The sequence below is a fragment of the Artemia sp. Qi Xiang Cuo genome, chromosome 1, assembly GCF_049724085.1.
Source record: "Artemia sp. Qi Xiang Cuo chromosome 1, ASM4972408v1, whole genome shotgun sequence".
Lineage (NCBI taxonomy): Eukaryota > Metazoa > Arthropoda > Branchiopoda > Anostraca > Artemiidae > Artemia > Artemia sp. Qi Xiang Cuo.
In genome coordinates this window covers 19,724,422-19,739,203 of record NC_142794.1, presented here as the reverse complement: position 1 = coordinate 19,739,203, position 14,782 = coordinate 19,724,422, and the positions used below count along the sequence as shown (strand labels likewise).

The 14,782-nt window shown below is 33.7% G+C and overlaps 1 protein-coding gene across 1 annotated transcript in view; it reads left to right on the top strand.

Annotated features, from left to right (window-relative positions):
• The window catches only part of LOC148956089 (ubiquitin carboxyl-terminal hydrolase 7-like), a 59,647-nt gene extending 56,173 nt beyond the window's left edge, over nt 1-3,474 (top strand). The window contains exon 5 of the mRNA XM_089089124.1: nt 2,017-3,474. The gene's annotated coding sequence lies outside the window, so the exon portion shown is untranslated. The remainder of the gene's footprint in view (nt 1-2,016) is intronic.
• The last annotated feature ends 11,308 nt before the right edge of the window (nt 3,475-14,782 follow it).

The following is a 14,782-nucleotide window of genomic DNA, read 5'->3' as shown; positions in this document are numbered from 1 at the left end:
GCACTTCCCTTGAAGATATGTTGTTTTTTATGTCTCCTTTCAACTTTCCTGCGTGTCTCATTCTTTTGAGAAATTTCACTCTATATTTAATCTCAAGAACACTTAAATGCTCAAAATGTCATATCTCAGAATCGTCTATGCGTGTTTTTGTTGATCCTTTTTTTGGGTATTCCTTTAGATTCTTCTATTCGTCCTAAACGCCATAGTTGTTATAATGTATTTTTCCCAGGTCTGGCTAAGCCCTCAAAATCTTAAGTCAAATAAGATGGTATTTAATTTCATGGGTAGTTGCGGTATTTAGATAGGCTATTTTGTAGAACAAATAGCCCGTAACTTCAGAAACGCGTGTTAGAATCACTGCCACCTGTATTGGAACTGGAGGAGGGGAAAGTGTAAACCCTCCAATAATCCTGTAGAAAATTACCATCATTGTTAGAGGTCACAAAAGGGCGGCAGAATAATGTTGAAGCTACTCCTTTAAACTCTGAGTAAAACAACCTAAATAAGTCACAGCCTGTATGGTTAAGTTATTGTAACCTATCAATTGCACTCTCCTGGGAAAAAACCTCTCTAGGAATCCCTCTTGGCCGTGTCTTTTTGTGCGTCAATCTTGGTTCTTTCTCCTTTTTTTTGGGGGGGGGGGGGTACCCCTACTGCATAAACAAAAAATAACGTCCTTTTTTGAAAAAGCTGGCCTGATCTTTAGAGTCATGTCTCCAAATACCTTCCCTCGTAGAAGATACCTCAATAGTATTGAAATTACTTCTTATTGCCGAGATTGGTCAACTTTCCAAAACCTATAACCTAGTCGAGAGTGACAAGTACTAGTGGCAAACAGGGAGCAAAGTTTTTGGTAAAAGTGTATTTTTGGAAGCACAGCCATTATTAACGTAAGTTAACTCTTTACTAGGTTCTAGCTAAGAAAAAGTAAAAGTTTTTTCTTTGTACAATATATGCTAATCATGGTTGGAGAATAGTTCTCCAAGCCCAGTTGGCATAACATAATACTAAGATTGTTTATGCAACCGGTTGTCAAATTCCTTCGGAATCTATGGTAACAGTTTGGCGAAAAGAGCGCAAACGAATCCATGCAAGGCGCACTGGATACAAGGGTACAGGTAGAGTTTAAGTTTGGAGGAGTGATTTAAAGAATGTGTCGACAAAATCGGCCCGTAAGCTGACAAATGCAGACACACAAGCTTAATTTCCAAGGTGGATTTTCCATGGTATTGACACGTGGCGGCCACACCTTGGAACTCCCCCTTCCCCCCTTACAACACTACCTCTCTACCTCAGCTGCGCTCCTGACTGGACATCTTGGTTTTAACCCGTTGAACCTTGGATCTTTCACCCACGCAAGTGATCATTCATTTAACAAAAATGTATTATTTATTGTTCTTTTTAGTTGTTTTGGAAGAGGATATACGTTCTTGAAGTCACCATATATTTAGATCACTGCTGCACCGGGTGTGTACTGACAATAAAAATATTTCGACTTTATTTGACTCACTTCACCTCTGCCGCTCTCTCAACCATGGTCAGACTTAGCTGGTGGCTCCGTCCCCAAGGACTAGACAAGCAAAAATTACTTGAGGAAATGTTATGCCCTCTTCTGGACAAGCTACAGAAAAAAAAAATATCGGCCGATGACCGATAATCTCTTCCCGATATCCGATAATGACACTGACCCTCATATCAGCCCGATTATATACGTCGGCCAATTTATCGGACGGGCCCTAATTTTGAGTAAATATAATTTCAATTGTATTTTTTGGATAGTTCCAATTTTACAGTTACAAAACTCGCAAATAAGACACGGGTAATAGTTTGAAAATCCGGTTGGCGCCATTAAAACTCAGTAGCTAATTGATACAATTTAAATGACAATTGGGTTTCGAGCGGTAACTGCGTTATAAAATTTATAAAGTGTCTCACGCGCAATTTAAGCAATGCATAGACTGTCATTTTTTTTCAGAAAAAAGATAAACTAATTAATTGAAACTGTTCATTTTTCAGGATCCAGAATTGGCTTGAATTGGCTCGTATTATAGTGATGTCATGTTCGAACAGGGTGAAGATGTGTCAAAGTAAATTCAAATGTAGCTAACTTGAACTTTTTTTCTTTGTAGTTCTATTATTATTTTCTTTATTTATGGGGAAATCTTGACATAATACTTTTCGATGTCTTCTTTGAAAAAAAAAACCTTTTAAATGGTGGTCTGTTTTTAATTTAAGGATATTCCTCGTTTGATAAAACATTTTTTTCATCCAACGATTTTTATTTAATGTTCTAGATTATTCACTCAGAACATAGATATTAATTTTACATTCACCAAAACAGGCTATTCATAATAGGGTAATAGGGTTGGGAGTGGAAAAAATAACATTGTCCAAAATCACCAAAAAAGTGAAACTGAGAAATAAAAGGATCGATATAACTCTCTGAAAACAGCTACTGCATCCTGTTTTCGGTAGACTTAATAAAAGGATTCACATTCACTTTTCCGCATTCTTTTTTCAAGACTGTTGGAACAGTAAAGAATAAATTAAAAATCGGAAAAAAGTAGCATTATCTTCACATAAAATTTAGCATTCGAACGAAATATCCTCTAAAATATGTAACTAAAAATATGGAAGAAAATAGAAAAAAAAATAATAAACATAACAAAATGCAAATTAAGAAACCAAACAAATTTACTTTTGTTAAAAAAAATGTCGGTTAAACTCATAGATCATCTACTGTTAAACTGAATAGAATATACAGTCTTCAGAATATGTAGGCACATGTTTTAGTCTTGGAGTTAGATATTAACCTACTATAATAGTCAAGCGAAAAAGCTCTTTTTTAGTTTATATGAATGGAATCTAACCACAGAATTTGAATTTAGCCAACTCTTTCAGTCGTAAAAACTGTAGCCTAAATTTCTATATACTGTGGAATACGAATAAATCAGATACCTTTTTTGTAATCCTTTTTTGAAACCTTTTTTGTAATCTCTTACTAGGTGGCTTCTACAGCTGCAACCCTAATTTCCCCAAAGTACTTTGATGAAACCTAAATTGGGCAGTATTAGTTTAGTGGTACCACCTGTTAAAATCATGTAGTTAAGTTTGTGTAAGATCTTTTTTATAATGCAAAATGGATCACTTGTAATAAATGCAAAATCGTGTATTAACATTTAAAGTTTTATTTTATTTTATATATTATTATTTAAAGTTTTATTTTATTTCTGTCTCCTAATTTGATTTTTTCTATTTTTTTCATGTCCATTTGTGTTCGCTGTGCTATCCACAGTGATGGGCGACACGCTACATACAAATGATTTATAAATAACTGGGGTTTTTGTCAACAATTGATGCATACAAGGGAATTGGTTACTTCCTGATAAAGTTATTTCCTTGTTACTATTAAAATGGTTTTCCACCCGTATGAGACTGTTCATATCAAATGTTAGGTTAGGATGCTCTCACCTAGTTGGGGCTTGCTACTTGACTGTAGTAATTTTTTTTCTAATGTGTCTTTTTTTACGTCCACTGTTGTTTGTTGTGCCATCTACATTCTTCATTGGTGGCACCCTATCTTAAAGTGACTTACAAATGACTGTATTCGAAATTTTCAAATTAATAATAAAAGATTTATCAATGACGAATCTTAAATTGTTGTTAGGCTTAAGACGCACTTATGGCTTATGTGTAACTTATGCTGTACTGCTTAAAATGTTCTTTTATGTGATTTATTGCTCACTAAAACTTTGCTGCCAATGCACCTCATGCCTTATGAAGCTTTAAATGGTTATTACCAGATATGCGTAGTTTTGTTAAGAATTAAAATACATAATTTTATAAAACACTTGATTATTGAGACAATAAAATCTGTGATCGAAGCAACTGAGACATATGAATTATAAAATAAAGCAAAGAAGATTGGTGAAAACATGAGAAGACTCGGTCACCGGTCTACCTACCACCTGGTACCTATCCCGAACCTGAAGAGAAACGGCATTTGCTGCTTTCAGAACAAAACAAAAAACTCGGGGAAAATTGAAAAATAGCACTTGATCATTGGTGCAGTTTTTTCTTGTTTCTTTTGCTATTAAAGAAAATTTCAACGTGTTCTCATTCCAGCAACAACTAGTTTTTTTCTTCAGAATCCTTGCAGTAGGTTAACTTTATTTCGAATTCAATATTTTGCTGAAATGGTGCCATGATGATATGCAGTATACTGCGGACTAGGCGCAATAATATGACAGCTCTTGCAGGTAATAAGGGTTTACAGGACACCTGATCTGCATGACTAATGCCAAGTCGGGTTATGTTTACTCTTTGAAAATCAAAATGCTTAAATATATAAAACAATTGATAATTGAGATAATAAAACCTATGATCGAGGCAACTGAGAAGTATAAATTAAAAAAATAAAGCGAAGAAAAAGAAGATTGGTCAAAACTAGAAGAAACTTGGTCGCCGATCTCCTGCCACCGAACAGGTGCGTTCTCTAAGAGACACGACTTTTGGTGTTCGCAGCACAAAAATAAGAAACAGGAGAAAAATTAAAAAAAATAGCACTTGATCATTTGCAGTTTTGTCTTGTTGCTTTTGCTATTAAAATAGGTCTCAACGCCTTCTTATTGCAGCAACCGCTAGTTTTCAGCTCAGAATCCTTGTAGTAGGCTAACTTTATTTCGTATTCATTATTTCGCTGAAACGGTGCCATGATGATATGCAGTGTACTGCGGACTAGGCGCAATAATACGGCACCTCTTGCAGGTAATGAAGGTTTTATCGGACACATGCTCTGTATGACTAATGCCATGCAAGCGAGCTTCGTCACCAAATCGGGAAGACCGGGGGAGTATTCAGTGAAGTTTATGACCGTTGCCCCTGATCCTTCCCCTTCGTTTCTTTTTTCATATTTCTTTTTTAACAGTATAATGTAAGCATCTTATATTATATTACTATAAGCACATTATTATACCTTAAGACAAAAATTGTTTTTATCTTAAGGGTTCTACCTTAGGGATCTCGGGGCGAAAATTGTTTTTGTATTAATTTCGTTGGTACCTTAGCTCTAATGGTGCAACGCCACTAACAATGGTGCAATCACAACACTACCTACACTACTAGTACTACATTAGACATAAGGAATTAAATACCGTTTCTGAGTAGAGCACAAAAGCGACGACAATGGCAATAATTGCTGCAATTATCAATCCGTCTTGGACTGAAAGGCCAAATGTCAGTGGTGTTGAAAGAAACAAAGTTGTAAGAATAGATAAAACCGAATTAATCTTTTCAATTTCTTACGGATAGTAGAAAACAAGTTACTTTAGTTTTTGGCTTGGAGTAATCTCACAAAATTTATTTCAAAATAAATATAAATAATCAAAATAAATTTAGTGAATAAGTTCTGATTAAAGTGTACAGAGAAATAAAGGTTGCCTAAGTTAAAGGTTATTTCAAATCTGACAATGTAGAAGATGCGTGGAGTCATTTTGGGAAACTAGTTTGTGCAGTAACAGATTTTTTCTTTGGGAGGAAAGGTGGAAACGTGGCTCAAATATTTGTCAAATAAATGGAAACGCTTTAAGCCTGGTAGAAAAGAAGAAGGGTTTGTACAAGAATTGATTCACTAGATTAGGACAAAAGGAAAGCGAAGGAAGTCATTAAATTATGAGTTTTTAATAAGTATACAAAATCGTTACTGAGTTGTAACAGCTTCCTAGTTATCACAAAAATCGTTTTGATTATAACAGGAAATATCCCTTTAATGTGCTTATTGGCAAAGAACGGGAACAGAAGCCGAGAACAAGAGCTCAATAAACAGTCGGGAGACAGGAGCCTGCTGTCAGGACAAGAACTGCTCATAGAAATCCTTCTATAACAAGCAAAAATAATGAAAAAAATTATTCGCATCATTTAAGAACCCTCAGTCATACACGTAAACAGCACAAGAAAAGTTTGTATTGAGTGGCAAACTTTTAACGGATAATTAAAAATTCTCAAGACATTGTTTTGTAAACATTGACGTTGAAAAAAAAAATATGGGACTGAGGGAAACGAATCCCATATCGAATTTAGGTTAAACCTTAAATTGATACAAGGAACGAATAAAATCTAAAAATGTGAGTTTTTACCAAATAGATGGAGTGGACAACGTTAAAACGTAAAAATTAAAACAAAAATTTACAAGGGGAGATGTTTCCCAAATCCTTTCATGCTTCAATCTTTCAAACAGTTCGTGGTAACGAACTGTAAGTAAGGAGCGACCCGGCTCAATGGTAACCAAAACTTTAGAAAACGTAATTTTGATACCAATACATACATACAAAGAATCAGATTTTAATTCTGATTTCAAATATAGAAGTTTTATCAAGTTTAATATTAACCATCAAAAGTTTAGCGCCTGAGAAAATTTGGCTGATTTTCGAAAAAAGGGGGAAAGACCCCCTAAAATTTATAGAACCTTAATGAAATTCACACCATCATATTCAGCGTGTCAGAGAACCCTACTATATAAGTTGCAAGCTCCTATGTGCAAAAATGTGGAATTTTGCATTTTTTGCCAGAAGAAAGATCACGGATGCGTGTTTATTTTTTTTTTTTCCAGGGGTAATGGTAATGACCAAGTGGCCTTAGTATATCTTAGGAGGGCTCATTGAAACGGAAATTAAAAGTTTTAATTCCCTTTTTGAGTGACCAAAAAAATTGTAGGGCAACTAGGCCCCCTCCCACGCTCATTTTTTTCTCAAAGTCACCCAATTAAAATTTTGAGATAGCCACTTTGTTCAGCATAGTCGAAAATTTAATAAATATGTCTTTTATAATGACTTAATCCCCCACAGTTCCCAGGGGAATGGCTGTAACTTAGGAACTTTGCCCATTGCTTACATATTATATTGGTTGTCGGGAAGTATACAGATATTTTCAGGAAGAATTTTTGTCTGGTGGGGGGGGGCTGGAGGAGGGGGTTACTCGGGAGAATCTTTCCGTGGAGGATGTTTCTTTGGGGCAAGGGATATTTCTATGAAGGGGGCGCCAGATTTCCAAGCATTATTTAAAAAACGATCAGAAATTAAATAAAAAAAAACCAGTTTTTTCAACTGAAAGTAAGAAGCAACATTAGAACTTAAAATGAACATCAATTATTACGTATATGAGGGGTTCTCCCCCAAGTCAATACCTCGCTCTTTACGCTGCAGTTTTCTTTAGTGCTTTCAAAAGAGCTATCTATTCTAATTAAACGGCCTTTGTGATTCAGGGGTTTGTGAATTAAATTTTTTTTAACTTTTAACTTAAAGAGCGTGGTATTGACTAAGGGTAGAACCCAATCCTATACGTAATAAAATATACTTAATAAAAAAAAAACAATAAAAAAAAACAAGCGATACGGCTCAATAGTAATCGAAACTTTTAAAAACGGAACTTTGATGTCAATAAATGCATCAAAAGAATGGGCTTATAATGTTGATTTTAAATGTCTAAATTTTATTAAGTTTAGTATTACTCATCAAAGGTTACGAGCCTGAGAAAATTTACTTGATTTTTTAAAGAGGGGGGAAACATCCCCTAAAAGTGAAAAAATTTCAATGAAAATCACACTGTCAGATTCAGCGTATCAGAAAACCCTATAACATAGGTTTCAAGCTCATATCTGCAAAAATCTGCAACTTTGTATTTTTTGCCAGAAGAAAAATATACGAATATAGAAGTTCGTTACGTAAGTTAATTTGTAAATTACGTCAGAACCAAATTTAGAGACAGCCATTTAGCAAAAGAAAAGTAAATTTTTTATGCAAATTTTGTTTACTTATTCAATGCCGGCGAGCCAAAATAAAAACTGCATTAACTAAAAAACGATCAGAAATTAAATAAAAAAAACAAGTTTTTAAAACTGAAAGTAAGGAGCGACATTAAAACTTAAAACGAACAGAAATTATTTCGTATATGAAAGGGGATGTGCCCTCCTCAACGCCTCGCTCTTTACGCTAAAGTTTTTATTGTTTATAAAAAAGAGTTGTGAGAAAGTCAAACTTTAGCGTGAAGAGCGAGGCGTTGAGGAGGTCACAGCCCCTTTCATATACGGAATAATTTCTGTTCGTTTTAAGTTTTAATGTCGCTCCTTACTTTCAGTTTAAAAAACTTGTTTTTTTTATTTAATCCATAAAAGCACCAGCCTACTATATTAAATAATAAAAAATTTAAGATTATATAACATTTTTGTTTAACTCAATGCTTTGAGAATCAAGAACCCATTTAGGAATGTTAATGTTTTGGTTTTGGCTTCTTTTTTTCATGAAAATAATTTAGGCTTATAACAAAAAAGTGGAGTCTAACCTTTGCCAGTTTTAGACAGAAAGTATGGACCCTCAGGCTAGACTGATAAATAGAGTATTGTGCTTTGAAATTTTTTGGGTGATTTTTTTTTAGGTCAAAACAACTGGCTTTCTTGTGTCTAGGCTACATGCAAGAACCCACTGTTGACAGCTGAAGCAGAATTTTATGGCTGAAGGAAAGAAGCTATACGAAATATCAACGTCAAGTTTTGGTTTTTTCAAAGCATATTTCTTCTTGCAGGAGGAAAGTTTCATTACAACTAGCACATAAGTAGGTGCTGGTTTCAAAATGAAGTAACATTAAGTTTACTTCATTTTGCTTCACACTTAAAGGAACTTAAGTTTACTTCACACTTTATGAAGTAGCATTAAGTTTACAGCAGTAATAATGATATATTTTTCATGATGACCAGATAAAAGTGACATTAGTAGGTTGTTACAAATACGTGTGTTTTTTTTTATGAAATGCAACATCATGAAAGCTCCACGGGTTGGCCAATTTTAGTGCTGTGGCCCAAAGTGGAGAAAAAAATCGATAAAACTTTAGAGGCAATGTTTTAAGGCAAATGTAAATTCATCTGTTGTCTTATGTATCACAGAGTAAGAAAATTCATTTTCATTGTCTTTCCCTCTAACCTAAGATTCTACGCAACGCTCACAAATGGTGACGCACCAGAAAAGTTTAATTTGACAATAATTAAACTGGTGAATGTTTTAGAGTATTTTAGTTCTTAATAGTCAAGAATAGCTTCAAAATACTAACCTGGTTTTATGATATTGCATTCCAAGTCGTGGTGGTTATGATTAAAATTGTAAATTTAGGCTTACTGTTCTTGGCAATTCTAAGGGATGAGGGGTTGTATGCAACTTCTAATTGGTGTAATAGCCGATTAACGCTGTTTCCCAAGGATTTGTATAGCTAAATTACATGGATGTTCAGAGACAGAAAGAGCAGTGGGACTTTAACCGTTCTTTCTAGATTAAAACTATAATGTCATAAAGAATCTGGGAATTGAGGGTCAAATGTCTTTTGGTCTTAAGAACTGTTTCAACTTAGAATTCAGGCTGCAAAAAAGTTAACTTGGTCAAATCTTAGAAGGATAAGAAGATTAATTGATTAAACTGATGCTGGTAACAAACCATATCGTTTTTTTTCTCCTCTATATGTTAAGTGCTCTAAAAGTATTCTACATTGCCCTCTATATTCGAAAAAGAGTCATGACAGTGGTCAAGGATGGTTCTGAGGCGTGGGCACTCTGAAAAAATTGGAGGATTTGCTAAGTGTTTTCCAGAAAAATCGTCTACGGATTTGTGTTGAGTACCCAACTGACTGACTGTATTTTAAACAGTAGCCTAGGCTGTATGAAATGTTTTGTTGATCCTACTTAATAGAGCTATAATGAGAGAAAGGATGAGGTGGCGAAAGGATATGAAAAAAAGATGAATGAGAGAAAGGATATGAAAAAAAAATATGACGAGGGCATTAATGTTTTAGAAATACCTAGTTGAGACAAGGCTCAAAATCAGTCGCGGACCGTGCTAAAAATCAGTGCTAAAAAATGATCCGTGGCATCGAGTGTTGCGCTGGAAACTCAGCTTATTGTATTAACAAAAATCCAAATATTTGGTGTGTTTCTTTGTCATTTCGTTTTAATTTTTTATATCGGACCGAAAATATAAGGCCAATAATGTCAAAATACGAATGTTTATGCAGATTTTAGTTTTGACTAGCTCCTTTTTCGCCTTCAAACTTGAACCTTTTCCATCGTTTTAAAATAAATAAGACCATTTCACAAGCATCGAAAAAAATTACTATTGTAACAAAAATTTAGGTTGAATATAAATAAACTGAATATAAATAAGGCCTAAATAAATCTTAACACCACATTTGCAATACATGAAGTTTGATAACAAACAAAACTATAAAACAATTTCCTAAGAAACCAAAGATTAAAATGATTGCATCCAGGCATTTAAAAAAACGAACGAAAAAAGACAAAACAAATATTTCTGCATGATATTATGCCAAGTTGTCTTAAGTGATCAAACACAAAATAAAATTAATATACCATTTGAAAAAATAAGCAAGAGTCGACAAAAGAAAAGAAAGAAATAAAATTTTAAAAAATAGTCTTTCTTTTGTTTTGATTTGCTTTTTAGTATGTTTCAGCGTGTCTTCCGTTTTGCTTGTTTTTAAATCAAAAAAGTTTTTTTTTTTTTTTTTTTGAGCAATGAAGATGACTTGGCGAGGTCATGACTTGCCGAAAGATTTATTTTTGTCTTTTCACTTTTGTTTTTTTCTACCTGCAGAAAATCATCATGTTTCTCATGTTTTAATACGTCTAATTTTTTTTTTCCATCAAACTTCAATCTGTAACCAAACCAAAAATTCTAATAAATCATATTCTTAGCTCTTCTGAATATTTCTATGTGTACAGGTTACCGCTGCACGGTCAGTGGCTCTGGTAGTTTCCAGTCCTTTTGAAGCCTGGCTAATGTCTTAGTGTCATAGTGTCATTAGTCTCATCAACTTCTCATTCTCTTTGCTAAGGAAAATGAACGCCTTTCTTTAGTATTGTGCCAGGGTATGCTTCAATTGCAATTGAAGTTGGGTATAATATGTGTTTCACTAGGTCTTCATAAATCTGTCGGTAAAGCATGTAATCACTAATTATGCTTTAACAGTAGGGTGTTCTTTAGTAAGAACTTTGCATTTATCACTATCTGCAAAGAGTAGTATCTTAATGTTACAACGTTTGAACACCATTTCCATTTCCAAAAAGGGATTTAATTTTTTAATATAATACAAACGAATTGTCTTCTAAAAATTATCCATGTAAGAGGTGGTAAAAAACAGCCAAAGTATTGGGGTATATAACCCACGATGGCTAGACACTCCATCTGTTGGTGTTTTTTCTCAATTTTTCCACATACGAGATGACGCACTACAGCGCTCAAGACGTTCACCAATATAAGACAAATTCCATTTAAAACTTGAATATTTGCTGTTACAATATTTTTTTGCCTTAATACAATATATACATGAACTTGATTTTTTAACTGTACTTCGATTCGTGCCAGAAAAACAGCAAGAAAAAGTAGAATTAACTGAGGAGTGTAGAACAATATCCATAGGTCTGTATTTTCTTCAACTACTTCAAGCTTTTCATTTAAAATACCTGCACAAGTCTTAAATATCTTTAAATTCTTGTAGTATTTTGAAAGGAATAAGTAAGGAAGTAAGAGCAAACAGTTTATAAATATAGCAGTTAATATTAATTTTTTACCTGACCATGTTTGGATCCTTTTTGTAAGTGTCAAAAGCGCAAAGCGAGTCAACAGACAAAGAGATTTGCAAAATAAGTTAGTATAAACTATTAATAAACCAGAAATAGGAAAAATATGGCAAAATATCATGTTGATTTCAAATATCAGACGATAAATCCAAAGGAAAATTATTCCAAATATTGCTAAGAAATTTAGAGTACAGGTTGCCTTCATTATGTCATTTATGATTGTTTTTCTTAATTTAATATTCCTTAGAGCCCACAAAAATAGAACATTTGTGAAAATGACGGCCATAAAGGACAAAAAATAGAAACAGTGTATTGTAGCTTGTAGATATTCCATTTTTGTGGTTCAATCCCTTCTCACACTGATAGAACCAAAACTGTACTGGTGAAAACGGAATTTCGTAAACAGAACTTTAGTCGTTTCAGTGTTTTGGCCTAGACGCCATGGCAATACCCATGAGGCGAAAAATTGTTGTTTTACTGTTTTACTTTTTAAGTATCTATGAATTGTTTTTGATTACTGAACTATCATTGGTTAGAACGTAGAGACCGTGGCAAAACTCATGAAGTGAAAAATTACTGTTTTACTCTTCGTTACTGTTTTCTTGTATGATAAACATTCATGAAATCTTCGGTGTTCCTTCAACAAAATATATAAAAAGTGTTGACAGAGCTGTCAAGAAATGCGTAGAAAACCCTAATTAATCAAAAATCTATAAGTAATCTATAATCTAAAAGGTTTTAAAAATTCCATAAAAAATAAACTATAAAGAAATTAAAGAATTCTTAGCCAAGAGTGTCTTCACTTACCAAAACTTATTCAGTCTGGAAGCACGGACTTCCATTAATAGATTTGGGCCTCCAAAAAAAAGGGAACTGCTGAATTTAGTATTTCGCTTGAAAGTTGGATCCTCAAGTCTCCAGACCACGAGGATCTTGATGCATAATCTCAATTGTGGCTTTTCCTGGCAGAATAAACTGGTTTATTGCAATCGTAATAACCCTTTGTCTTTGTTGAAATGTTCTTATTGCTCTGTGTAATGCTTATATTTAGTATACTCTTTTTATTGTGATTAATTCAAAAAAAATTCTATAAAACAGGACTTTTAAAGAAAAGTAAAGTTCTCGACTAAACCAAAATTTTTCTAAAATAAAATAATCTTCAATGCGTAAAACTACTGCGAATCAGTATTAATAAATAAATGATTTAAAAACGAACAGAAATTACAATAAATAACCGAGTCAAACTCAAAACGATCAGAAATTAACATGAGTAGGGCTCACAACCCCTATGCCCTTTTAAGGCCAGAATGTAATCAATAACTACTAAAAAAATACATTTTAAATGTTTCGTTTTTTTGGCTTTAATACATAAAAAATTATTAGGACTTTAAGGTATAAATGTCAGCATATGTATTTTAAACTAAAAATGCACATTCATTTGTTCACATTGTGTTCTGGTCTTGAGAAGGCATAGTAATTGTGAGTCCTACTCATAATAATTTCTGTCTGTTTTGAGTTTGACTCGTTTTTTTTATTGTAATTCATATTCGTTTTGGGTTTCATTTACTTATTAATGCTGACTTATGGCAGTTATAAGCATGTGGCCTGCTATTTGTATGCTGGAGAAATTTTCTCAACAATTTTTAACAATATGCACCCCTTTGAAAATCTTGACACAAAAAGTATTGTTTAATCTAGATTTATACCTCCTCTACTTGTCCTGAAAATAAAATCTAATACCATTCTTAAAAAAGTAGCTATGCTCTCTGACAGCATGGATAAACTTACACTCTTATTATTTAGTTAAATTTTAAGAGCAGAATTAGTAATAGAAGTAGCCCCGAAAGTTTGAACTTAATAACCTCAGTCGTTCTTGGGATATTGCTGAAAAGTCTTATTGGCAACCAGGATACACACAGTGTATTTTGATTGAATTTTAAACAAACATTTAGTTTTTGAGCACAATAGGCGTACTGTACAACTGTGGCGGTGGACTTACTTAATAACCCGAGATATAGTTACTGGACCGTTAGGCTATGCTGAACAAAATGGTTGTCTCAAAATTTTGATTGGAAGTGTTGGGAAAATTATAGGCTAAGGAGGAGGGCTAATACTCCAATCAATTTTGACTCTTATAAAGGACACTAGAACTTTTCATTTAAATTCGAATTAACTTCTTTAAAATTTTAATGATATTAGTAGCTATAACAGAGCATAGCTGCCTATTATATTACTTATGTGCCCTTTTAATACCTGTATGCATATATTTTTCTGATTAATTGAAACTCCCCCTAAACGTTCTTTAATAGTTCCCACTTAATGTGCTTAGTATCTACTGCCACTACAACTATGACAGTGACTACTCGTGACTGTGACTACAACTTATGGCTGCAACTACTTTTACTCACGATTTCCTTCAGTAATTTCTGAGGGGAATTAATGAACAAAATCAAAATGCACCAGGGGTAAAATCGAAAAATATAAATTTCCGACTATTTTAGAAATTTTGAGGAGAATTTGTAAAATAATACTTGCATATTTGTTATCAAAAAGGAAGTATCATCTCTTAGGGATGGCTTATTGTATTGGGCTGGAACTTTTAAGGCACATTCAAGGGGATGTTCAAAAGTTATCAGAGGGTAGCAAGCCGTTCCTCTGACTACCTTATTTATATGCCTTTCCCCATCACTGATAGAAATTTTGGAAAAAGAAGCCATCTGTTCAAAATACTCGAATGATATACTAACTATGCCCTCAGGAATACCCAGTTCCCCACTGCCTTCCAGGTAGGGGTTGTAAAAATATACATTCTAAGCATTGTTAATATACAGGATTTATCATTGTGAAATATTTGAAAGTGGTTTTATCCAAAAAAGCTAAGAGTGTTAAGGTGCAACTTCAGGGATGTTAAGGGGATTGAACTAAATCAAAAGACACTATATGTGTGTCTTAGGAAGCACAAAGGGTATTAATTTAAGCTTTCAAAGCCACTACTACTACCACCATTGCGCCTGCAAATGTGACTGGTTGTGACTACAGCTATGACCACTTCTGACTGCAACAACTTTCGACCATGACTGTGACTGCAACTGTAACTGCCAAGACTTCTACTTGTGACAACTCTTAGGGAATGTTGAGAGGTATTTTTAATAA